This window comes from Geospiza fortis, unplaced genomic scaffold, assembly GCF_000277835.1.
Source record: "Geospiza fortis unplaced genomic scaffold, GeoFor_1.0 scaffold54, whole genome shotgun sequence".
Lineage (NCBI taxonomy): Eukaryota > Metazoa > Chordata > Aves > Passeriformes > Thraupidae > Geospiza > Geospiza fortis.
The window spans coordinates 7813312-7838873 of record NW_005054301.1 but is presented as its reverse complement, the minus strand read 5'-3'; the positions used below and the strand labels follow the sequence as shown (position 1 = coordinate 7838873).

Sequence of the window (25562 nt, the reverse complement as noted above, 5' to 3'; positions counted from 1 at the left end):
GGTTCCGCCGAGGGCTCCTTGGCGGGGGGAGGACCACCAGTGCTTATTTCAGTACAGCGCATTGCCGCCCTTGTTTCTGCCTTTCTGGTTACCCCTTCACTTTTTTGCATTCATACGTGTTGTTCAAAGCCCTAACTCTACTGGTTGCCGCAGGGTTGTTTTTAAATTAGACTGCAAAGTTTGTCAGCGTACTCTTGATTATGGGGATCGCAAAATTCTTCCCTGTAAGACAGTTTGCTTGTAAATTTCTTTCCTAAGAAATTTAGTAGAAATTCATAAGAAATTGAAGTAGAAATGCTTACAAGGGTTTCCTACCTGATGTTTCTTTTGATAGCCAAATTTTGATCTTCACACTTCTTTCTGTTCCCTGACCCTCTACCCCCCAATATTTTTTATTCCCATGAAAAATGGTGAGTGCAGTTGTATATACAAATGTTGAAACATTCTTAAATAAAAATTTTAGAAAGGCAGATGAATTTATTTGACTGATGTTTTCGGGCTTTCTTTTTCAGATAAGACATACCTTGATATAGTGAAAATAAATGCTACTAAACAAAGCTTTCAGCACCAGCAACCAACAACATTTGAGGAGACTCAAGCAGAGAAAGCTCTGCTCAGTTCCAGAGAAAAATTAGTTCCAAAGAGGACTTCAGTGTTTAACGGTTACAAATATTTTGCATTTTGCAAAAATATCTAGGGTGAACTAGATGGCATTTGCTTGTCTTCAGTTGATGAGGACCATTCTTTGGATTCAGAAATACTCATGGCAGAATGTGTTTGTGGTTTAGAAGCTCTGAAACACATAGAAGTTTACTTAATTCCTGAAAACACACAGTTTTTATCAAATAACGTTTTGAACACATGTACAGAATATGTTTGTCAGCTAAGAAAATTTGTGAAATTTTATTTTGCATTTCTGTGCAACAATACTAATTCCAGCTTGTGATCAAGGGCTGCTTCAACCAACCTTGCCTCTTGCAGTTTTGTCTCTGGACAGGCAGCTGGAGCAACCCTGCCAAATGTAATAATGTCATTTGGATCAAATCATGAAGCTTTCAGGAATAAAGGAAAATACATTGCCCTTTCCCCTTCCCCAGCAGCACTACAACACTGAACTGACACATCAGGGATCTGCTGGCCAGAGCGGAATATGGAGCACAGATGTAACAACCTGGCATTGCTTGTTGCTTCTCAGTGTCCGAGGAGACTGTTTGAACTGAATGAATTCCCAATGACCTGATAAGACAGAACAATTCTAGGCATTTGCGCCCTTTTTTAACTTCAAGTGATGAGTGCTCAGTTACCTGATAGATTCCAGCCTTCCTGGAGCGATGGAGCAGATGTGTCCTGCTTTAGCAATGTACGTGTAGCTTTCCTAAGTGGGAGACCTAAGATCTTTCCTTTGCTTTTGAGCATGTTATCTTTACCTGCAGCCAGAGGTTGTTTTGGGGTAAAAACCATTCCAAATGAAAAATAAATATATAAACATATCAGTATCAGAAATATACATGGAAATATAAGGGAGATTTAATGAATGTGGAGGATTTCAAGAGACAGTGGGGGTGATACACCATTATTTATTCACTGCTCATTTCAAGAAGAGTAGGCAAAAGACCATGAAGTAGTCAGTAAAGTTGTTGATGCCCATCTTTTATTTACTAAGGAGAAACTGGATCTCGGCCTTCTTCCTGCTGTTTGCAAATGTCTCCTCTTAGAGAAACAGTAATGATTCCTATGGGGAGAGACTTTATTCCTATTTGCTCTGTCTCAGAAGACCTTGATCTGGGTTGCAGCTGCTAGTTGAATACATTTAGTATCATCTGAAGTTTCACAGATTAAATGATGCAATGCCTTAAACAAACATGAACAGAATAGAAATAATCCAAGGTGATTTAAGAGATTAGGAAAATGAGACCATGTGAGAAAATGAACATAGAGGGGAAAATGTGCAAATACAGCTAAGGCAAAGATGTTAAACCTTCATATCTAATGGAAGAGACAGACCAGAGCAGAATGGTTCCAGAAAATGATTATATGTTCCCTGGAATTCGTGCACAGTAAAAATGAATTCACTTGTAATCACCTCTAGAAGTAAAGCCAGCCAGAGTAAATCCAGGCCTCCATAAAGACAGAGGAAATTACATGGCATGCTCACTAAAGCTGGTGAAGCAATAAAATATTGGAAGCTCTCATTGCTGGGAAGATACTGGTAATTTGGAATAAATTTATAGAAAACTGGCAAGAAGTGGATTGCCAGAGATAGAGATACTTGTTTAGAAAGAGGAATCAGAAGATTTAAATATGTCTAACTTGGCAGCAATGTCCAGATATTTTAATGATATGACAAACAAGGGAGGGAGTAATCTGGAGCTGCTTTCAACACTCAGGGATAGAGTTGTCATGATAATATTAAATCTTCTGCAGCTTTGATCCCTGAATGGATCATTGAGGCATATAAAAGCCTCTCCCGCTGAAACCACCTTGAAAAATATAAGCTCAAATCCACTAAGTTCTTAAATATCAAATATTGTGTTTGGAGTAAAATTATTTTGAAACAGAAAAGTATTTTCTTTTGGTTTTGGACTATTGCTTCTTTTTATTTTGTTTGTAAAATGATAAACATATTCACCTCTTTCTAGGTGCCTTTAAGCAATTTAAAATGACAGTAAGCCTCAGTAATTTGACACAAGTTCTCTTCCCTGGTCACCACTGTCATAAATGCTATCACTGTTTCTTCTGCTGAATATTACAGTACCATAATTTCTGAACTCACACTTTAATTTTGTCTCTAACTAATACCCAACAAAAGGTGGGTCCTTGGCAGAGTGTAGCAGTCATTGAGGTTTGTTGTGCCAAAGAGTGAAGTGCTGAGCTAAGGAGCCTGTGTAACGTATAAGCAGATTTTTCTCCTGAATTGAAAAGCTCATGCTGTGTACTTCTGCTTATGTCAGCTGTAGTGCAGAGAAAGGCAAAAGAGGCAATGCTTTGGAAAAAAACCTCTGAAATAATTTGGAGCTTCAAAGATAAAAACAATACTCTGAATTCTGTCCAAAGCCCCAGGAAAATGGTTCAGTTTGACACCCTGCTGTAAATGTAGTTTTTCCTAATATTCAGATTACAGTGCTGCACTAAATTGTCTCAGTTATAAAAAGAAAATTGATAGTATTGTAGTCATTAAATAGTTAAATAGGGTTAAAATATGAAATGACCAAGTCCCTCCAAAATAAAAGCTTTTATTTATTTTTCCAAGCTTTAATTTCAGAATTAAGAGCACTTCACTTCTGTTGCTTCCCAAGTACTCAGGGAAAGGCATCACTCCATTGAAGTTTATAGATCCTGGTTCAACAAGATACTTAAGCTGGTGCCTAATTTTAAGCACTAGCCCAGCTTGCTAGGGCTAGTGAAAAAAAAACCTCAGCTTGAAAAAAACCCTCAGCCTGCTTCCCTAAAATGTAGTCATGTGCTTATTAACTTCATCAAATAAGGCTCTGAATTGCAAATCTGGCTCTCCAATAGGAGCTGCATTCCTTCAAAGCAAATGTCTCTGCCGACCTTTTGGTGTTTCTTTCACTTTATCAAAGTTTAGAAAGCCCTGTTCAGACAGGATTGGAATGGGATTCATACAAAATATCTTGGTGGAAATACAGCCCTGATGTATTTGCCATTGGAGAAAAAAGGCAAACCAACAAACCTATAAGTATCTTACATTTGTGACTTGCAGTAATTTGATCATTCCTAACATTCCTGATGCTGTTGCCTGCATTCTGTTTAGTGCCCTTATCCTGGCATGCATATATACCCATGACCTTTCCTTTCTGAATTTTTTTACCCTCTGATTTTCTAATACTGCTTCATGCTCTTCCTTACTTTGGTCTTTATTGTTATTGTCTTTGTTTAGTAATTTTACAGCATATTTAAATTCTTTATACCCACCTGCCCCCTTTCTTGCTGCCATCTGCAAATATGATCAGCGCTCTGCACGAAATCCTCCAGCTCAGTTATATAATTTAGGATTGAGAACTGACCCCTGCAAGTCCTAGCTCAACAGCTCTTCTTCTTAGGAAGTCAGTGCACCATTATTATAGTTATTCTGTGTTTGCAAATTCTAGACTTCTATAGCTACTTTGAAAGATTTGATTATAAATCTCCTTCCTATCATTTTCTTGTGAGACTATCATATAAAAATGTAGAAGGTGCCTTGCAGAGTAGGTGTCTGTGATCACAGTGTTTCCTCTTTTCGCAAACTGTCAGTAATTTGACACAAACATTGTGAAATTAAGCATTCATACCTGAAGACAGACTAAAAGTTAATAATTTTCCATTGCATTAATATGTACATGCCGTACGTATTATATATTTAACTCAAGTTTAACGGGACACTTGAAAATCTATATTTAACAGGGAAACAGGAATATAGCATATTTATTTCAGAGAAAATTTAACTATTGGGGTTCTTTGATTACTGAGTGCTTGATTTTAAAAGCTGTAGTTTGCATCTTTATTAGTATAATCTGACTATTATTTTAAAATAAATAATAGTGATGGATGCTTAGGAATATTTTAAATAGGATTCTTCAGTTGTGCTATGTACAAGCTTTTCATATAGCTTATCTGGGAGCCAAGTCCTTTTCTAAACATTTTAATCTTCTTAGCCTTTTCTGTGGAACAGTTATATTGCTAAAATTTAAATTTATCTCCTTCTTCAACATTTCAACTTATAAATTTCTATACCCCAGTAGCTAGACAGTTATAATTAAATAGATCACATCTGTCATTATTGGTCTGATCAATCATTCCATGTTCTGGCAGCCCCCTGGCAGACTTCAAAAGCCAGATCCAGATCTAGTTTAGATATGAGATTTGTGGACTAATAGTTGAAATTAGCGGCCTGTATTATGTAGTTGTGTTGAGCCTCTCAAATTAGCCTTAAGGAGCTCATATATCCATATGACAAAGTAAGATAGGTACTTGAATCCTGTAAGCTTCCCTGGGTGTGTCCTCCTGTGTTCATTCCACCTGCAGTATTCTTTGACTTCCTCTATGAATAAATACATAATTCCCTTTTTGATATAAAGTAACTATAAAGTTATTTGTACTGTAGTAAATGAACAAAGGATCACACTCATCTTTACACTGTCAATATTTTTCTAAAGCAGAAGAGGCATTTGTTAATAGGGAATATGAAGTTTGGGTCCCAAACTTTCAGTGAAGCTGGCCATGCACCTGCTTACTTTGTGCACAAATCATTCTAATGAATTCTAAAGGACTATTCATGTGCATAAAGCTAAGCCTGTGGGTAAAAGCCTTTACAAGACTGGGCCTAGGTTGTAAATTTGATAATGACCTGAAACTGATTCAACAGAGAAAAAGCAGGCCTTCTAAAAAGTTGAGAAGTGTCACTGTAGCTAAGCTGAACAGGTATAGACAGTGCTAGGAGACCTCATAGTACAAAACTCTGAAAACTGACCAAGAAAAAGTGGCAAAAGATATAAATATTTTTTTCATTTACATTTTATCATATTGAATTTTACCTTAATCTTATTAATTCTAAGCTTCCTCTTGATTTCATTATTACTATGAATTCCATTTGAATATCTTTATTGCAGGAACTCAGAGACTTTCCTGTTTAAATTTCAGGTGTGTATATACACACACACACACACACACACACACACACACACACACACACACACACACACACACAGCCTGTATGAAAGAGTACATCTGCTAAGAGAATTGTAGTTGCAAGAAATCATAACTAGGCTCTTTGGGAAACGTGCTTGAGAAGAAGGCAAGACATCAATGCTGTTTCATATGGAAGGGTACAGAAGAGTTTTGCACACTTATTTGTTCATACCATGCAGTATTCCATCTCTGCTTCAAGTGTTTTGTGCTGCACTGCAGCCTTTTGTGTCCTCAGAGACAGTGCATTACCTGCAGGAGCTTCCCAACAAAATCAGGGCAATTCCAGTTGTTGTGGTGCATCTCTGAAACCATTTTCTAGGTATTGCTTCCATGAATTGCTTCCATCAAGAACTTCCATAGAATTAGGTAAAGCATTTTCATGTGTTTAACATTAAACACACAGGCAGTGCTACTAAAATTACCATGAAAAAGAAATGAAATTACTTAAATATAAACGGATTACCTGCTTAGGACTATAGTTTTAGTGTTTAATATGCTGAGTGTATGAAATAGACATCTTTTTCACCATCACAAAATGCAAATATTTTCCTTTACTTAAAGCTAGTTGTTGTTTTATTGTGATCTATTCGCAGCTAAAATGGTCACTCTACTTAGTGGCCTTTAGATAACCTTGATTATGAAATGTCACTTGTTTGTTAGGCTCACTAAGTTCAAGCTGTTTAAAAAAAAGGAAAGAGTCTTTTTCTGCAGCTTAATTGACTTTTATTCACACTAAAATGATCCCTCAGGAAGTTCCAGTTTCCTCTGTTTAAAGATTAATTTAATAATCTCAGCTGGGTGAAGCAGAGAGCAGATTAGGCATGGACAAACCGTACCAAAGCTGCAGAGAGTGAAGGTGACAGTCCAGGGATAGCCACTGCTGACTTTATTCTAGTTGTTGGCCTTGGGGACATGACTGGTCTCTTGCTCAGTTTGATGCAGGAAAAAGAATGGAGAAGGTACATCTTATAAGACATGGTGCTCCTTTAGTAACCTTTTAAAGTTATTATTTAAATGAAGATTAAAGTTATGGAGTTGGAGAGTATTTTGCTGTTTTGTAATTTAGCAATTCAGGCTGAAGTTTCTTTTGTGTTCTTTCTGTTTTTATACAGGCAGCCTAGGAGATGGACATTTGACAGGCGACAATAGACTGCTCCTTTCCCAGGTATCTCCTGCTTGTTTCCTTTATCTGTGAATAGGAAATGGCTTAAAGGCACCTGTGTTATGAAGGTCCCAGGGGCAGCTGCCTGACTAGTGAATGCCTGATTATGTGTTAACATGCTTTGTCAGATATTGGCAGAATCTGTTCTCTTCTTTTGCCTTTTCAGCAAGGGTACCATTGACAGACTGGCTACCCATTTATAGAAATGTTGTCCATCAAACTGTGAGGAAGGACAATGGTGTTTTTCTGTGACCAGTGACTGTGGGAAACTTTTCTTTGGCTATTCAGGCAATTTTTGTAGCTTGCTCTGAAGAGGAGAGACTGATGAGTGCAAAAAGTACAATTAAGCAAAGCCAGACTTCAATTGAAGGCTGTAGTGTAGTCTGCTTGTTCTCATTTTTTTATTTGGAAAAAAATCTATGGGTTTTCACGTTGCTGTGTGGCATTCAGCAGGGGGCTATTACAATCCTAAATTTTTTTTCTAGACCACCTAATTCTAAGTAAAAATTAAATGTAATGAGAGCCACTTGGAGTTCTGAATATTTTAAAGCATAATTCCCACAGAAGGGATTCGACCTAAACTGTGGAGAGCATCAGTTGGCTAATTATAGCTGCATTTTATATTACAGCAGGTGTCAGATGCAGTCATCTCAATAAAGTCCACATAATACTCTGGAAAATAACAAAAGCTTTTCTTTGAATGTGGGTACTAATTTCTGCTAGGTGTCATATGAGCTCTGATACTTCTTATTGGTGTTAACAAGAGCACTGCAGCACTCAAACATGCTTTTTGCTTGGGATGAATTGATACTGTAAAGCACTTACTAGTCAGCCTTGGCAGATGTCAGTAGTTAATACTAGTGTTGCAGAGGTTGGTATATAATGCAAAGAGTCTTACGTAAATACTTTTAGATGATGGGCTGGTTTTGAGAATGAGTGTGAACCGTGCACCAACTTGCTTAATGAAAGCTAAATAGACAACAGCAGGATAAGTGTGCTTCCTTTAGCTTCTATCTTAAGTCCTCTGCAAGTAAAGGGTAGATCGGAAAGCAGTTAACTAGGTGAACAAAAACATTAAACTTAATAAGCACTTCATGCTTTCATACTATTTTCCCAATTCAATGGAAGCAGCAAGTTTGAGTTACTGAAGTGACTGGTGAGAAAGACCTTTCCTAAGCCTCAAAACTGGGGTGCCCTGAAAATTATATCTTCAGAATAGTCTGCAAGTGGTGAAACTACAATCTGTAGACATTTGCTACTCACCTGACTTCCTAAATAAATGATGGAATTCTGTGATTACAAGAGGTTTGTGTTTTAAAATATTAATGAATCATTAAAATAAATACTGAAATGTGTTGCATACACAGAAACCCTTGAACAAGGAATTGAAGGTGCAAATGGCAGGGTGAAAAGCACAGGGAGCAAAACCTTTCCAGTGATTGTGCTTGGCCTAGCATGCAATAGAGATGCTTCCCAAGCTTGCCTGAGAAGCAGTAAGGCAGGAGACGCTGCAGTACAGAACAGCAGGGTCAGGCCATGGGGAGCTTGCTGCTTCTGCTGATGGGGATAGAATGAGGAGAGGGGTGTCAGCAAAGAGTGATGACAAATGTTGGGCTGATCATGCAGGGGGGACAAACATGTACTGCAAAACAAATGAAATTTGACAGATGATAAATTCCCCCAACATCTGAGTCTTCTGGAAGAGCGATAAGCCACTTAATGAACTACTGTCTAGTGCTACCTACCTTCCCCTACATCATCTCTGAGAAAAGGTAGTTCAAAACATCAGGCTGCCTTTGTCTCTTACACAGAAGTCCATGGAAATTGCAGAGGTTGTAGAAATAATAAATACAACTTAATGTTGTAAGTCTTTTATTTTTAAAATGTAATAAACAGTCAGCTGAGTAAAACTGAATCACAAACTCCAGCACGTTACCTTAGCAACTATATAAAAAAACCAAAACAAGCACAGATTATGAAATATTATTTAATTTTTTGTAGAACTGCAGAATAAGTTGAAGTATAGTCTTACTGCATTGCATACTCAATGTACGAACATGTAGGAGGAGCTTGGTTTTGGTCAGAAGACCCGTAATTTGTAAAAAACAAGCGAAAGTAAATGATATATATATATTCATATTAGTATACATTGGTTTCTGGGTTAACATACACATATTGTTAAAGAAAGTTTCTAAATACAATAATAAACATGTAATCCATCTAAACCTGGTCAAAACCAAGGACAGAAACCAACACAGAGGTACAGAGATGAAAATTAAGGGAGAAATAATTTCTTAGCTAATCTGTATCTGGCATCTGGGGAGCAGAGGACTGTCTGTAGGAGAATTGCTTTAGCTCTCAGACATGAGGTTACCTCTAAGGAAAAGACATATGAAAAGGCCTGGTAACAAAAGCCCATTTACAAAAGCTGAAGGCATGATTGCCGTCGTATAAATGAATTTTCTAATTTACCCCGTTTATTCCACATAGACCTTTTTGAAACCTTTAAACCTTTTAATATTGAGAGAAGCCAGCTCAACTTGGAAAGCTCTGAGGAGTTCTGTGAAAGGCTGGGAAGGCAAAGAAGAGGTTAAGTTAACTACAAGAACTGTCAGTCTAGTTGGGCCTTTGGTTGCCTCCCTTTTAGCCCAAAAAGCATGAAGAGACCACCACTGTACTACATTGCTTCTGCACTATTGCTTTCCCATGTCTTCAATTTCTGGTGTTGGGATGTGCTCCAGTCCATGTCATAATAAGCTAGGTATTAAAGAATAAAAACTACTCTTGCCAGTAGACATTCTAATTTTATTTTTTTTTTTTTCATTTTAGGGGAGAAGGTAAGGGATAGTTATCAGCAAGTAGAGGTGCTGCTGTAAAAAGTAGCTACCAATAGTGTCACTCAAAATTTATTACCCTCCACAGGTTACATGAACCTAACAACTTCTCCTTGTGATGTCTCTTAAGGATTCTTTGGAAGAAGGCTTCTGACAGTTCCTCTGGTAATGACTGTTACTGCCCTATATATGACAAGAATTTTATGTGTGTGTAATTCTCCTCGATTATTCTAAAAAATGAATGTGTCTAGGATAATTTTGTATATCACCTACTGTGAAAATTGCTTTTGTGGCAAGCAAAATCAACTGCTCCGTGACCTACACTTCTTGGTATTAGAGGTTATATGAAACTTACTGCTCTCTCCTTTCTCGACAGTTATTGCTACTCCTTCCCCTCCATTTTTACTCTTAGATTACCGAGATGTGATTGCACAATACAAGCAGCACAGATGGCAGCTGAAGGTCTCTATCTGCCAGGTGTCTGCATAACAGCTGAGCCAATGTACACAGCTGAGCATAGCTCACTTTCTGACATAGATGTTCAGCACCATTTCTCTGAATCACAGCCTTGCACAACCTTTGGAAGTACTTCTGGGAAATTTTAGAACGTACTCAAGTACACAATACTTTGGCAGGCAGAAATCAGAGGAAATCTTGCTCTGAATTCATTGTGAATGCTCAGAGGAAAGAAGTGCTTCCTGCATTTTCTGCTGTGGATGCAAAGGATGGGCTTAAGGATGTAAGACACTGGGAAAGTATAGACTCTATATATCACCTATAAATATAAAAATACATAAATAATCACTTATACTCAGAGAAAGTCTGTGGGAGATCTACTCAGGTTTGCTGACAGACTCCAGTAGAGAAAGGAAGATGAATCTTTAGAGCCAAGGAGGAAATCCTGTAGCCCTGAAACAACTAGGAGAGAAGAACTGGCTTTTGTAATTTGAGAGTGCAGTATTATGTCATTCTGAGCTCTGTGAAACTGTCTTCATCTTGACAGGGCTCAGATATGTCCAGCAGCTCCTTTCTGATAGTTGAAGTTCACAAATTAGGTCTCACAAGAAGTGGTGTGATCCAACATGTGCACCATCCTGTGACTGTCCCACAGGGAGTTGCGCTTTTCTGTAGGTACTGCAGATACACACCCATAAACACTTCCAGCCTAATGCTGCTGGTTTCTGTGTGCAGACAGGTGCAAGAGGTGTGAGATTGGGAATCTTGACTGAAGGGGAGAAAGAAATCTGAAGAAGAAAGAAACCAGATATTGGCTTACACAGGAAACAATTTGGGGAAAAGGAGGTTTGCCTCATACAAGAACTTAAAATTGTTCTGAGAATAAAGGAAAGTAGGAATGTGAGAGGTAGTTCTGGGCACGATGTCCACTGTGACTGACACTTTCAGGGACCAGAAATGGAGCCGAAGCCTTATGTCTGAGAAGTTTTGTGCTTCTCCTGTAGTTTCATAGGTAACATTATTTCATTGTCTGCTTGAAACATTGGAGCTGATTGCAATGCTCTAGGTGAAAGAAGCTGGGGAGGTCTGAGGAGGAATGACATTTCTTTGAGTAGCTTCACAAGATCAGCTTACAGAAAGGGGTGGATAGTGGGAGGGAAAAACATGTGGGCAAGAAGAACTGAAAATTCCCAAAGCATTCTGCCAAACATTACTGCTATCAGAAAGATTGTTGGTGCATTAGGCAATGGTAATATCCCAAGGGTGCCAGCAGTGATGTACACTGTTTGTAATGATTTTGTAGTGAGATACAGAGACAAGTTCATCCATTACCAGCACTGAGAAGAATTGAGTTATGTGTCTAATGGTGGAGAATTTATTTCCTAGATCCAAGCGTGGGAGTGAAACAATGGCACTTCCTGCTTAATGTGAGAGCTCACTTTTTTTCTTTTGTTGAAGAAGAAAATAAAAACATTTTCATAAAAATGAAGAGTAAACACTATGTCTTTAAACATATTTTCGATTTACCTCAGTTGCTGGATGAAAGATCATTAAATATCTTCATCTGGCCTTTCATAAACCACACTACCGTTAAACATATATTCAGGAAAATAAAGAGTTTGAAGTATTAAAAACGTTTAAAAGGACTTTGCAGGTAATGTGTATGTGAAGGTTCAAGCAATCATCCAAGGCCAGAGTACTTGAACAACTGAGGAACTGTTAAATTACTGTGATCTTAAAAATGATTACTGTAATACTTTAGAGAACACATTTGCTGTAACAAATATAGAACATATTTTCTAATTTCTCTTATGGTTATCAAGGTCATTCAGTGACAGAATGCAAAATGTTTTATTTTTCTCATTCAGATACTGCTAGGTGCATAAATTCTATAGCTAATATAGAAAGGCATTTAAAAATTGAAATTTATTAATGGAAAGATATGTCTTTGCCCAATATCATACAATAATTTTTATCTTCTGAATGGAGTTTAACAATACACAGGCTCAGGCTGGCTTTATTCCACTAATACATGTAATTTCCAAAAGTGTGTTGTCTTATATGTTAAACACAGTGCACACACAATTACCCTAGCATTCCTTGAAAATTAATTTCAAATCCACATTTATTGTAAGTGCCTTGGGGCAAGAACCATCTTTTGTTATCAAACAATGCAAACAGGATCTTAGTCCATAATTGGGGCTCCTAAGCACTGTGGATTCTTTCACCAATGTCTCACATTCTCTTTCTCTCTCTCTTTGTCCCTCTGCAGATTATGCCAGTGTTTACAAAGGTTGGGATCCCTTGCATCCTCATCAGTTTTTACATTTGCTCAAGAATCAGATTCAGTTTAGCCTAGCATTCTTCACAAAGATAAAAGGGTGACAGATCCTGACACATCTGTGCTTTTGAAAAGTAGAAAAGCTGATTTAATGCATAAACCTTATCTTAAAGCTGTCTCCAAGGTGAAATTGCACCAGTCTTGGAACAAAAAGTGGAAGACTGATATTTAAACTACATACAGTGATATACTTGAGCACTCATTCTGTAGCCAGAAAATGCTGTAATAGCCCTATTTTCCAGTTTTTAACTACTGAAACTTAGCTTTAAATATTACTTTTCTGTGATCAGAAGACATCTAAGACACCTGATTTGTGTCTTAGGTGATAGTCAATCTTCTTCATGCTATGGGCTTCTCAGAGTATTATTTCAAATTGTAATATTGTATTATTTCAAATTGAAATTACTGAATGCTTATTTTTCATTGTCACTCCCTGGACAAACATATGAATCATATATTGATCACTAAATTACTAGAATTTAATGCTTGATTTGTACATGACAGATCCGTATATTAGAATATAAATAAATGGGTGAATTTACCAAGGTGTTGATAATTTTTATGATTTTATTCAGTGATGCAGATATAGGAAAATGAGAAAGAAATGTGAAATTACTAAAGAAATACGAAGAGCCAAAATGGGTGATCCTGACAAATTAGAAATCTCTTTCTAAGCTCTGATGCTTTAGCCTGCAGTTAAAAAGAGCTTTGCCACTGAAAGAGCATTGTGACCATAATGCTTGTTCCCCAAACAGGAGTGGTGTAGCAACAACTATTCAGTCACAGGTTCTTAGCTTGTTTGTATAGTATAAAGCCAGTAGAAACCATTGCAATTCTCTAGCTGGACCTCCCACATAACATATATCTAAGATTTTCCTGGGATTAATTCCTTTGGAAATTAGAGTGTATATTTGAGGAAAAAAAAGCTAGTCTTGATTGTAAAATTTCCAGAGATTAAAAAAAAAAACTATCAAAATGCTGAGTATGTTGTTTCAATTATTATCAGAAAAATGAAAAAAAAATATGTCCTCTAGTTTGAATTTATGTAGAGTTTAGTTTAAACCCCTGAGTCTTGTTACACATTGATTTGCCCAAAATAGAGGCATTGATTAATCTTCATCTTTCTTTAGTAAAAACCTCATAGAACTTGGACAAATAATTCTTCAACTTGCTTTCTGGGCTTCTTTACTGAAAGAAGGTAGTGTGCAGGAAAGCATATAAATTTGTAGTGCTTGAACTCGTGAGCTCTGGCTTGCCAGGCATACCTATCCAATCAGCTTTAAATAGGCTAGACACAAACTACCTCACCTTAAAGACAAGTTTAATGTCTTGAGATGTTTTTAATTTAACTTTGAAATTAAACAAACTACCTCTAAAAAGGCTGAAACAGTAGCACATGAAAAAACTCTCCCCTATTATTCAATACTATTGTATACATCTGTGTACGGATCACATGAGGCTGCAGCTACACTTGTCATATAGACATCTGGCCAGGCTAAACTTTATTTTCTTGAAAATATTCAGTATGTGTATACTTCTATCTGGTCTGGTCAGGAAACAGAATTGTATCATTTGAGTGACAGTCTGCATTGAGTGACAGTCTGCACATGAGCTATAGCTGTAGTTTGGTTTCTTCCTAAAGCTCGTGTATTGACTTCAAATGAATTGTCAGGGGAGGAAAACAGTTGATGCCAACATATTTTTCATTTCATTAGTAATAGAAAGACATCAGTGGAATCCTCACCTTCAAGAAAATACTGATTAGAGGCTAGAAAAAGGTTTAAGAGATATAGGTACAGCAGAATTTCAAGGGAATCTTGCTATCATTTTGTCTCTTGGGACATGTTCCACTGAATTAGTAGCCTGGCTATGGATCTGGACTGTAGAACTACTGACAGGCATGTGACTGAATGGAATTGCAAGATGAGGGGAGTTCACAGTTCCACACTGAAAATCTGTATTTTATTGCTGAAGACCACAGATGATAAGGGCCCCCTCCCCCAAAGAAGCAGACCTTTAGAAAGATTCAACAACTCAATTTTGTAAAATACTGATTTGGACAGCTGGTGTTACCAGCATGATCATAGTATTTCAGAAGTCTGTCCAAAACAATGCTGAAATGAATTACAGGTGGTGTGTGACAGAGTCCCTGCTGAGCTAAATATGCAGTTCCTAAGATAGGCATTCTTAAATGTGGAAAATACATGCTTGACCATGATTTTTAATAATTTATCCAGAAATATCAATTACAGTAACTTGATGTAACTCCTGATCTGAATTTAAGGCATCCTTAGAAAACACTTGAAACTGAGAAACTAAAGAGCTACAGGTTCAGCTTGAGCACACTGCTTCAGGGAGAAATGTTACCTGAACTTCTGCCATATCCTCTGGGTTATTTGCAGCATCACAGATTTTTTTATTCTGGACATCCTATTGAGAGGATTCCTTTCAGCTTCCATGTTCTGTGGCCAAACCAGGCCATATAAAACCATTTGTTGTTTGCTTGAACCCCATTACCAAACAATGCAGACGACTCAGTGTCTGGTTTCTTTTCAGGCTTTTTTCTCTGATGTGGCTAATACCAATGAGATTGATTTTGGGCTCACAAATGAGCCATTTCCCTCACCTCCCCGCTACCCCCACACCCATTTTTTTTCAGTTGGGCTTCTAGCAGTGATGCCTTGGAAATTCAGTAATTTTTTTCTTTTTGTCCTCTTCAAAGTCATGATCCTGTTCCCAACATTTCTTTGTTTTGTACTATGTAAGTGTTCATTTTTTTCCTCTTCCACTCTGTCTTGTAAGGGCAACACCTCCTCTGATTTCTGTGAGACAGAAGTCTATCTGGTATTCTTCTTGTACTTTATTTTCAGAGCACTGCACATGATTTGGAGAATGTTTGAATTCTCAGATTAAGGCTATGCCAAGAATAATTGTTTAGAATCTTCCTGCATAGTCACATTTCTTTAATTCTGTCAGTCTTCCCCTTGTTTATCCTGGTTAGGATTTCTCTCATCTGACACTCAAAAAAAGAGTAAGATTTTGAAGGGTAATTTGGCATTAACATGTTTGTAACATATTAGCTACAGCATTTGGGCTTCAAACAAATGTCTGCATATGTCTTGGAAGAAACGAAAACCAAAATGCTTCCATGCAAACTAATTCTGTTTTTTTCCTAAGATTTCCAGAATTGCAGTCAGCTATAAATTTTCAACATGAAACTTGACATTCAAATTGACATCTCAGACTGTTACTGATATTGGAGAGGGAATAGAAAAAGATTAGAGAAAGAAATAGCAGAAAGTTTTTTAGCTAAATCTGCTCCAGTGTATATTATGTATATGGTGGTGATATATTTAATGCAAATTGACACAATAATGCAACTTACTGAACAGATACTATAGTATTCTAAATTTCATAATTTCACATCATAAAAATATATTTCTATTGTGTGTGCTGCACAATTAAACTTAGATCCTTTAATTCATTTATCTTAGTTAAGGATTTCAAGAAGGTTACTTCTCACAGTCTTGCGTGTCTCGATTTTTTCAAGTTAAATTGGGGTCTTCTTTAAAATGAAATTGATTTTCAGATGTGAAGGTACTCACCTGGTTTCTGTAGGGCACATATTTCAAAGGTTTCTTTCTCTGGTGTTCAAGCTTAGAGACACTCAAAATTTTCAGATTTTTCTGAAAAATCTTAATGATATTAGATGTTCATGTTTTAAAGCACACAAAATTTTCTGAGCTGAGGTACAATAAATTGTAGGGGGTGATGGATGGATCAGAAACCTGTAAGTGAATTCTTAGTGGTAGAGGTTAAGAAGGTAAAAGAAGGGAGAGGCTAAGAGTGTGCTGTAATTATCAGATTAGCTCCCTGGTGAACATGTTGCAGAAATTATTTATTTTTGCATAAAAAAATACCATTTTTTAATCTGGTTACTAGGACCTTGTATTCGAAGGGGCTGAACCTCTATAAATCATTAAAGCACCTGAGTAATTCCACTTATATTAACAATACTGCTTCAGCATCTGCTTAGAGTTATATACATGCTTAAGTACTCCATTGAGACTTAAATGATGTGGGTTTGGATCACCTAATGTTGTTATTTCTATTGTCACAAAATATATGTAAAGTGGAAATGCAAACCCCTGCTATTAATACCTGTGTTTCTCTACACCCATTTGTTTCAGAATAATAAAGTTTTCCTCTTAGAAAAATTACTTATTTTATTCCCTTACCAACATCATAGTACAATTTATTAGTCCTTGATTTAAAATTTTCCTGAATTCTTTCTGAAAATGAAAACAAAATCTAGGGTACCTTTTTGTCCCCTGATTATGTATAACCTGAAGGAAATTCAGAATGTAGTGAAGCATGACCTTTCATTCCTGAGGCAATACTAGCTATCCTTCATCAAGCTGTGCTTTCCCAAATGGTTCCCATTTAATGTCCAAAAGCGCTTTTTAAGATTCCCCCCTCCCAAAAGGCATCAAAACTAAATGGTCTATAATTTCCTGAAATGTTCCCTGAGTCCATCTTCAATAATGACATTATGTTGGCTATTTTCCAGCCATCAGGCCTTTTTCTGACTAGAACAACTTTGTAAAATGTCTGCAAAACTTGAAGTAATAACACCCCTGTTTGGGGGTGGGGAGTTTCAGAAATATTGAATATTGTAAGCTGTTTATTAGTGGGATGTTTTTATTAAATGTGAATATACTATTATGCCATATTATAGACAAATGATTCATTTCCCTTTCCCAAAACCATCTATGTTTTGCCTAGAATATACTCATTTATTTAATGTAAATCCTATATGCATACAGTAAATGTTCTTTAAAAGTGGTGTTGTTTTACAAATAGCAAAAGAGCTAAAAAATCCAATAAGAAATTTAACAGTAATGCAAAAGAGCTAAATCACTTTGTTTACTGCATTGTCTTTTAAACTGAAAGGCAGTGTTCATAGAACCGATTTGGAAAGAAAACTAGCAGAAAGTTAAAGAGACACCCTTGCTATTTACCCTATGTCCCTTTCATTCTAAGTGCTTCAAAACTAAGATACAAAATAAGTGGGGGAAAAAATTAGATGTACAACAATACTGCTTTAAAAAGTTAGAAAATAACAATGCTTCTAGTTCACTTGCAGGTCATGGTCTGTATGCTCTATGTACACAGGACAAAAACCAATAGCTCGGTAGATCCACCCCTGAAGAGTTACATTCCTTTTCAAATAAGTTCAGTAGTAGCAGTGGTGATGCTGACATCTCTCTGTACTGGATCATATGACACTACAGGAGTTTAAATCTAACTGTTCTATGTCCATATAATATGGACAGTCGTTAGTGCCCCACAGAAACTATTTTTTGGAATTCTAGAAGGGAAAAAAGTCTGGATACTGCAAAAAGAGGACACAACAGCTGGCTGTCAGTCGCTAGCAGTTGCTATGAAACTACTTTTGAGGGCTCCTCATTAAGTCAGTGCTAACGAGTGACCATAAGCATCCTCCTGGCTGAATCAAATGCAAGGTGAAATATTTCACATGAAACTGCTTTCCATCAAAATAAAGCTATGTGCATATATGGTCAATTGCTACAGCTCAGTTCATGTTCAGTACTTTGTTAAGAGGTGGTACTGCAAGATGTCTAAGCCTTGTGTTTTGATTAGTAATTTTTGTGAAGTTTTTGGTGGTTTGTTCAATACATTTCTCCAGCACTTCATTTGCAATACAAATTTTCCATTTTAAATAATTCATACTTAATTACAGTAGTTGTCGGTTTATGTGGTCCTTTTCATTCTTGAAATGCTTTAGAAGCATTAATTCCCACAAAGTTTTGAGAAGCAATTAAGTATTAATGTTCCATTTTTACAAACAAAAACCAGAAAATACAGAGGTTGGGCAAACATTTCAGAACATCAACTGTAAAATTAGGCACTGACTACATAGAGACTTGATCTAATTTTCAGAGGCACTGAAAGCATTTGCATATTCAGAATGGAAACTTTTGTCCTAGTCGTTAAATTCATAAAGACACTTGGATATCATATTACTGAGCATTACAAGTTTTTAACTACTCAGGATCAAGATATGGGAGGAGTTCATTAACTCAGAATGTTTGCAGCAGGTGAGCATAAAGCCGCCTGAGCTAACACAAGAGAAAGACTGATTTCCAGATTCTCACAATTCCAGCTGTATAAATAACCCTTTACAAACTTCTTTCCACGTGGGCTGAAAAACTCTGCATCCTTTCCTGGCATGAAATGCTTAAGTAATTTCTGAAGAAAAAGGAGATGGAGAGAACTGGGGATTGGAGTATGATCTATTTTCTCCAGTACTCACAAGACTGTGCACATTTGAGGACTGTCATTCAACAGCTCTGACAACCAATGTAGAATTTGTGTCCCAGGAAAATATTTCAGCCAAACAGTGAAGCTCTTGGGAGCTGTGGTTTTGACCTTGCTTTGTCTCTCATTCTGAGAGAGCTGAACTTGGGAGAAATGCTCTAATCGCCAGGGTAAGGTACAAAAAGCAGGTCAGTACACGTCCTTGTTTTTAATAAAATAAATATTTAACATTAATTTCCACACAGAATCAGTCTCCTAGGTACACACTTCACATGCTCTGAACACAGCTGCTATTTCAGATTTCTGAAAAGGCGTAGGTGGGATGCACCCAGGTTCTTGCTGTGGACAAGAGAAAGTGGGCATGAGAGGGCCTCATGCTGCTGCTGCAAGTGGGCTACGGCTGAGCCTTTGTGAACATGTGTGGAAAGAGGTTTAAGTAGTGAGAATTTTAACTGGTAGTATCTCTGGCCTATAGGACTGGGCTCCAGCTTTGAAGGGTTGGACAAGATTGGTGTTGAGACTGCTACAAATGTACATCCTAAGGATATGATAGTTATTCTCAGACATTTGAAGTCCCATGAGCCATTATTTCTTGTTTGCATCATGTATCTATGGGCTGTTTGTTGTAAACAAAAGTTGTTAGCATTGGATTTCTATTTCATGAGCATAGAGGTAAGATTTATCCCGTTTCCTTGTGGGGCACTGCTGTGAAATCATTTGGCAGCCTTGTCTCATCTCCTAGGCAAGCTGCCACCTATAAATAGTAAAGAAAGGAAGGAGGTACAGAAGGAGTCAGAAGCAAAGAATAGCTCATGGCTACATTTGTGGTGAGAGTGTGTAAGTATCTTCCGATGCGAATTTCTGCGGAAGTGTAGAAGGGCATGGTGGTACAGTGGGAGTCATACCCTGAACTGCGGCAGAGTTTGCAATAGTGAGGTACATGGCTGGTGATCAAGTTTAAGTATTCACAATTACTAAAAGAATTGTGGGTCCAGAGTTGAAGGTGACTGTAGAATTGATGCCAGAGCAGGCAAGACTGGAATGAGTTATCCAAAGCTACAGAGGGAATTTGTGGCCAGAGCTAAAATCAGATGTTAGGTTTTTAAGCTTCTTCAATCTGTAGCCTAGATCACTGCACCTTATTTCTCCAAAAAGCTCAATCAAAACATAAAAGTTCAGAATTGCACTCAATGTTTAAGAAAAATCACATAACAATGAAAAATGAGGAAAAACTGATGTGGAAATTGTTAAGAGCCATTTATATACATACTATTAGGAAAGGATTACATGCATCGATGAATCAGCGGTTTTAATCAGATGAAAATACTTTTGAGCACAGTTCCAGTGTGATGAATATGCTAGAGTTGTAGATCACCAGGAAGAAAATTAATATTCTGTGTATAATTATACACATTTCTTCTGAATCCTTTTTTTTTGGAGACAGACAGCAGAGAGGATTTAAAGCAACAGTCATTCACTTCACATGAGCACAAAGAAAATGTATGGGGCAGCATGCAACTGCCTGCCCTCCACCTGCCAGAGAGCTTCCAGCATCTCTCTGGAAAACAATTTTTTCTTAGTTTCCTGTCTACTCCTATCCTTCTCCCCTGTGTTTGCTCTCATGGCCCCACTCAACATTGTTCTTCCATGTTTTTTTAGGGACAGAGCAGCTCTTGGCCATGGCATCAAGTGCTGGATAGCTACCCCTTGCTGGCAGTGATCTCATGCTTGTCCCCGGCATAAGATCTCTTACTGGAGCTATGTGGTGACTCTTGGCAGTGGAGGTTTCTGTGAGTCCATCCATAATAGGGCCTGCACAGGATGAATAGGTTGAATATTTAATTTGCAGCTATTTTGAGAGTATGCCTATGTTTGAATCTTTGATGCTTTCCTCTTTCATCAGCGGGTGATGCTGTGCCTTCTTGTATATAGCTACACACTGTGCATCTTTAGCCTTGCTTGAGGCATGTCTCAGTGTTTTCCCTGGCTGGCCTGAACACTAGAACAGGCAGTGATCTCTGCACAGATGTAACTGTTTTAAATGAGTAGTCTCTTCCATCCAATTTCCATTTGAAAAGAAGCAGATGAGCCTCCCACTGAGATGAGAAGTTGTGTGTCCCTATCTCAGCCATTTGACACTATTAAGATGAAACATTTGTGCTGTGCTGTTTTGTGTGTTGAGGTAGAGTCACTCTGAGGTGCAGTGTGAACTGCAGTTTGGGCCAAACTTGTGGTTTTGTAGGACAGGATGAAGTCAGGCTTCCTTGTACCACTGAGCTCTCCATAATACTCTGAAGGCTGGGTGCTCTGAGGTTCCCCACTTGCTATGAATTGAAGAGCTCAGAGTGGGATGGATAGTGACTAGGCAGCGTAGATGGTAAGGACACTCCTGGGGATGTGATAACATAGGTGTAGCTGTTTCTGCAACTGTGTGTCACTGGCCATTAATTTGCATTTTTTGACAGCTTGATACCATCGCAAGTCTACAACATAGCAATCTCAATAATGTAAGAACAGCAGCTAGCCCTATTTCAAAGAACTGTTTTGATCATCCTAAATATCAATTAGCAAGGTCAGGTCTTTAGTGATGATTTTTTAAGCATTACTGTTAATTTTCTTGTTGGATTTTTTAAAGCTGTCATCTGTTGCTATCAGACAGTGTTAATGTGATACACAGCGGTGCTCTTTGTAGGAGCAAAATGAGAAAAACATTTCTGTATTGCACACTGATAGCTACTAATTACCTTTGCTGGGGAGAACTCCATTCTTTGTTGAAGAAGTATTTAAATACATAAACTGGCAGAAAATCATGTAAAGTAAAATGATTTCAATTTTATTTCAAACTCCACAATTTCTAATAAAATATGTGACTTTTGCTGGAGCTGTACAGGTCACCAGACCGCAGCTGTTTGCCACAGTGCATCCACACCAGTCATCTAGATGAGGAACTCTTTCAGAGGACTACCCAACTCCTCCTGACATTAGAATTACAACAGAAATGGGGTGCACATTGGTTCCCAGTTCAGGAGTGCTCTTTCCTTGCTGTTTTCTGAAGAATATAAATAGTCTAGATCCCTGCTGCAAATGTAGTGGGGGATCAAGATAGCTCAGCCACAAAGCGTTCCTTCTGATGGCAGCATTTTTTTGGAAGGGAAAATTGATCCAAGCTGACAGCTGTGCTGGAATGGCTAGACTGCAGCTAAGGCGTTTAAGGCCAGTTTGGGTATCTCACCCAGCAGCACAGCCCAGACACAGCATCCCCTATGCAATGAAGGCTCACTTCAACTAAACAGTTATTCAGCTGTTTTGTTATTAATGCAGGACATTAAGACAATTTGGATCAGAAGTTATTAAAAATCAAGACAGGTATAAATAAAGGAACATACTCTAAATATGGAGAAGGTTTTTTTGCTCCTGCAGTCCCACAGGGCTGTAAAATGGCCTTGAAAACAACATCAAAAACCACTTTATAGATTCCAAAACTTCTGCACAAGGTGAGAGACAGGATAAGATGCAGCTCTTGGTGGCTCACTCAAAGAGCACAGAGTGACCCTGTCCTGCATTGCAGAAATGCCCACAGAGGAGCTTAGCCAGCCTTTTGGAGGCCAGCTCATCAGGTAGTCACAATGTGGAATGCAGGTCATAAGCATCTACAGATAATCAAATGTAGCCATCAGTGCCCAGAAGTGGCAGTGACTGAATGCTCACAGATATTCCGCATTAAGTGAATTGATAGTTTCCCTTTACTTTTTGCTGGTAATGGTCTACTTTATAGAAAATACACCTGCATGTAGCACTCTTGTTAGTACTTCCAGCAGTGAAAGAATGGAGTGCATCTAGAGAGTGATCTGCCCAGGATCACTATAATAAACCTGTGGCTCAGGAAGGTCTGCACAGCCTCTCTCCCTAGCTACCTGTAGTTTGGACAAAGGGGTTGGCATGCTTTGTTATTATCGCCAATTTAGTTGTCAGAACTAATAAAAATGCTTTGGGATTTTTTTTCACTGCCTTCCTCCAGTACATTTATATCTGCTGTCTGCTGCAATGACTATGCCAGGCCTTTGCTTTACTCCTAGGCCTAAAGAAAGTTTTATGAAGAGAGGTAGAAAAGTCTTTCATTCATTACCCAAGAGAGGAAATTAATAAGAGGGGACAAATAAGAACATGTAAGATACTGAGAGGCAGTGAAGATTGAGGAAAAACTTCTGTTCTCTGAGGCCATGTTTTAACTGCAAGATCTGGGGATATTTCTCTATCTTCTGATCTACGTATGGGATGTCCCTGAGGTGGAGATATGCCATCTTTGTGTATCATCTTCTTTATGTTGATCTCCATGGAAAGTGAAGTTTTATGGAAAAACCAACAGTGCTGGTAGCATACTCTGGTCATGTTCCTATGCAGACCACATAGGTGCAGGCTCCTGATGCTTGTTATTTTTTTATGCTTATAAATGCATAGAAAGAGAGAAACCACCAGCACCAGCTTATCTATTCACATTTTTTTCTCTTACACCAGATTTTGTTTCAAAAACAAGTGTGATGGCATGGAATAATTTTATTTAAAAACCGGGGTCATCTGTTTCTCACCATCAGCTGATAAGGGCAGAAGAAGCAGTAGTTATTGCATTACCTAATGCTTGTCTGAGCATATGTGGTGTTTTTGTAGCACTTCTATATAATGCCTAAGCTCAAATATGAGAGTTGGAAAGCATCTCCATCCAAATGAACTTGCAGGCAAAGACAGCTCTCCAGAACCTGAGAAGTGCATCTGTCAACTTGCTGACACAAAAGAGGGATGTTCAGCCCTGACAGTCCACATGGCCAAGTGAGCACCCTCATTTCTAGACAGCTTGGTTGTATGAAATAGCAATCGAGTGCTTAATTCTGTGTGGGGGTTTTAAGATGAAGCAGTTTTCTTCTCATCTGACAGATCAGAAATCAGTGGCTAAGCACTGAAGAACAGGGTCATTCTGTACTGCCTAGTTGGGGCATTTCTCTCTTACCACCTGTTATGAAGCCAGTTTTGAGATGAGTTTAGCTCAAAAGGTGCTTTAAAGCTTGCTCTGCAATAGCCACATATTTTGTGGCTTTAGCTTCTAAGCCAAAATCTTCCTTTTTCATTGCCTAAATATGTTTAGTGCGTCTAAAAATCAGGTCACGTACTAACTTCTTATATATGAATATGGCATCTGCAGCCTTTACCAACAACAAGTTTCTATTTTCTTCCATCTCATTGATAAAGATATTGAATAGCACTGAACTAAGAATAGATCAATGTGGAACCCCGTTATATAATGATGCCCTCTGTGCAATTACTTTTTGGCTGTATCAGCCTTTTCACGCCAGTTAAAATTTGCTACACAGATTTTATGTAGTGTCATATTTAACCAGAAGGTCAGAGTACAAGGTAAAACTGCTCAGTTATACTGAGTGTCTTCCTTTAGCAACAGAACTTTTCATTTCATCTAAGGATGTAGTCAGTTCTATCATGACTTTTCTCTGAAAACTCATTCACTGAAATGGATTATGTTATTGTCTTTGTAACATTACTGGTTAGATCCGATTCATTTCTGTGTCCCAGTATTTTGTCTGGAACGAATATAAGGTCACTAGATTTTTACTTACTTTGGTAATGTGTAGGAATTTTTGAAAAATGGTAACATGTTAGATGTTTTCCAGATCACTGAAAGTTTGAGATCATGACAATATTTTTAAAAGATCGTTTCATAAGGAGTAGAAATAATTAAACATTGTTTTCTTTGGAGTTATATCTTCCACCCACTCACTGCTGTCATCCCAACTCTCTCCACGTCCTCTAAATCTTTCCCAAAGCAGTTCTGCCATGTCATCCCCTCTGTGTTTCTAGCTCTCCTCCATCACATCACCTAACTCATCACACCAGTGCTGCTCACTCCTTCGAGTGTATTTGATTTCTGATATGGTCATCCTTCTCCCCAGCTCCCTTCCATCTCCAGTACAAAATGTCCAGTACAACAAAAGCTCCATGTACTCCCTGCTCTCTGTATTCTTCTTTCCATGTTCTCTACCTCTGCATTTTATCCTGCCAGCTGGGGAAAAGCCAACACCTCTGGCACAGACATGCTGACTGGCTGGCTAGAACATGTGTGACCACTGAAAAAGCCGGCTGCTCCTAAGTGTAAGGGACAATGAATTCTCCTCTGTGCCATGAATAGGCTGTCTGTTCCACCCAGACAGTATTTTATTTAAATTAAATGTGGAGGAAATTAATTCTCTTTGCCCCTTCTGTGCCTCTGCTGAATGTTACATCAACTAACCCAAAGGGTGAAAATTATTTGGGCATGAGGGAAAGTGTGTGGATGGAAAGGAGAACCAATGGCCAGATGAAGGGCCAGCCACACAAATGGCATTATTTCTTAAGCCAAAAACATAAATCAACCTTAGAATGCCTATTTGACAAATTGCTTTAAAACTCTTTGGTTAATATTATGCCATTCTTCAGATCTGAACATTATTTAATGTCTGTTTACCGTAAACATTCCTTATCACTGCGAAAATAGGAGGTGCTTTTTTTAGCACTGATATATCACTCAGTTTCTTTCCAGCTGCCAAACAGAAGAATTTATATCATGCATTGATATGAATTAATAACATATTTTTACAGTAATGGGTCTAATATCAGCTTCAAATACAAAAGAGAAAAACATAGCACATCTACTTCATTGCACAACCCTGAGATTAAGAGGTTTGGTATGAATTCAGAG

General features: G+C 37.8%; 1 protein-coding gene across 1 annotated transcript in view; it reads right to left on the bottom strand.

The window, feature by feature from the left end:
• MBIP (MAP3K12 binding inhibitory protein 1) overlaps nt 1–25562 on the bottom strand; it is a 106920-nt gene that overhangs the window by 16300 nt on the left and 65058 nt on the right. The gene's annotated exons all lie outside the window — the stretch shown is intronic.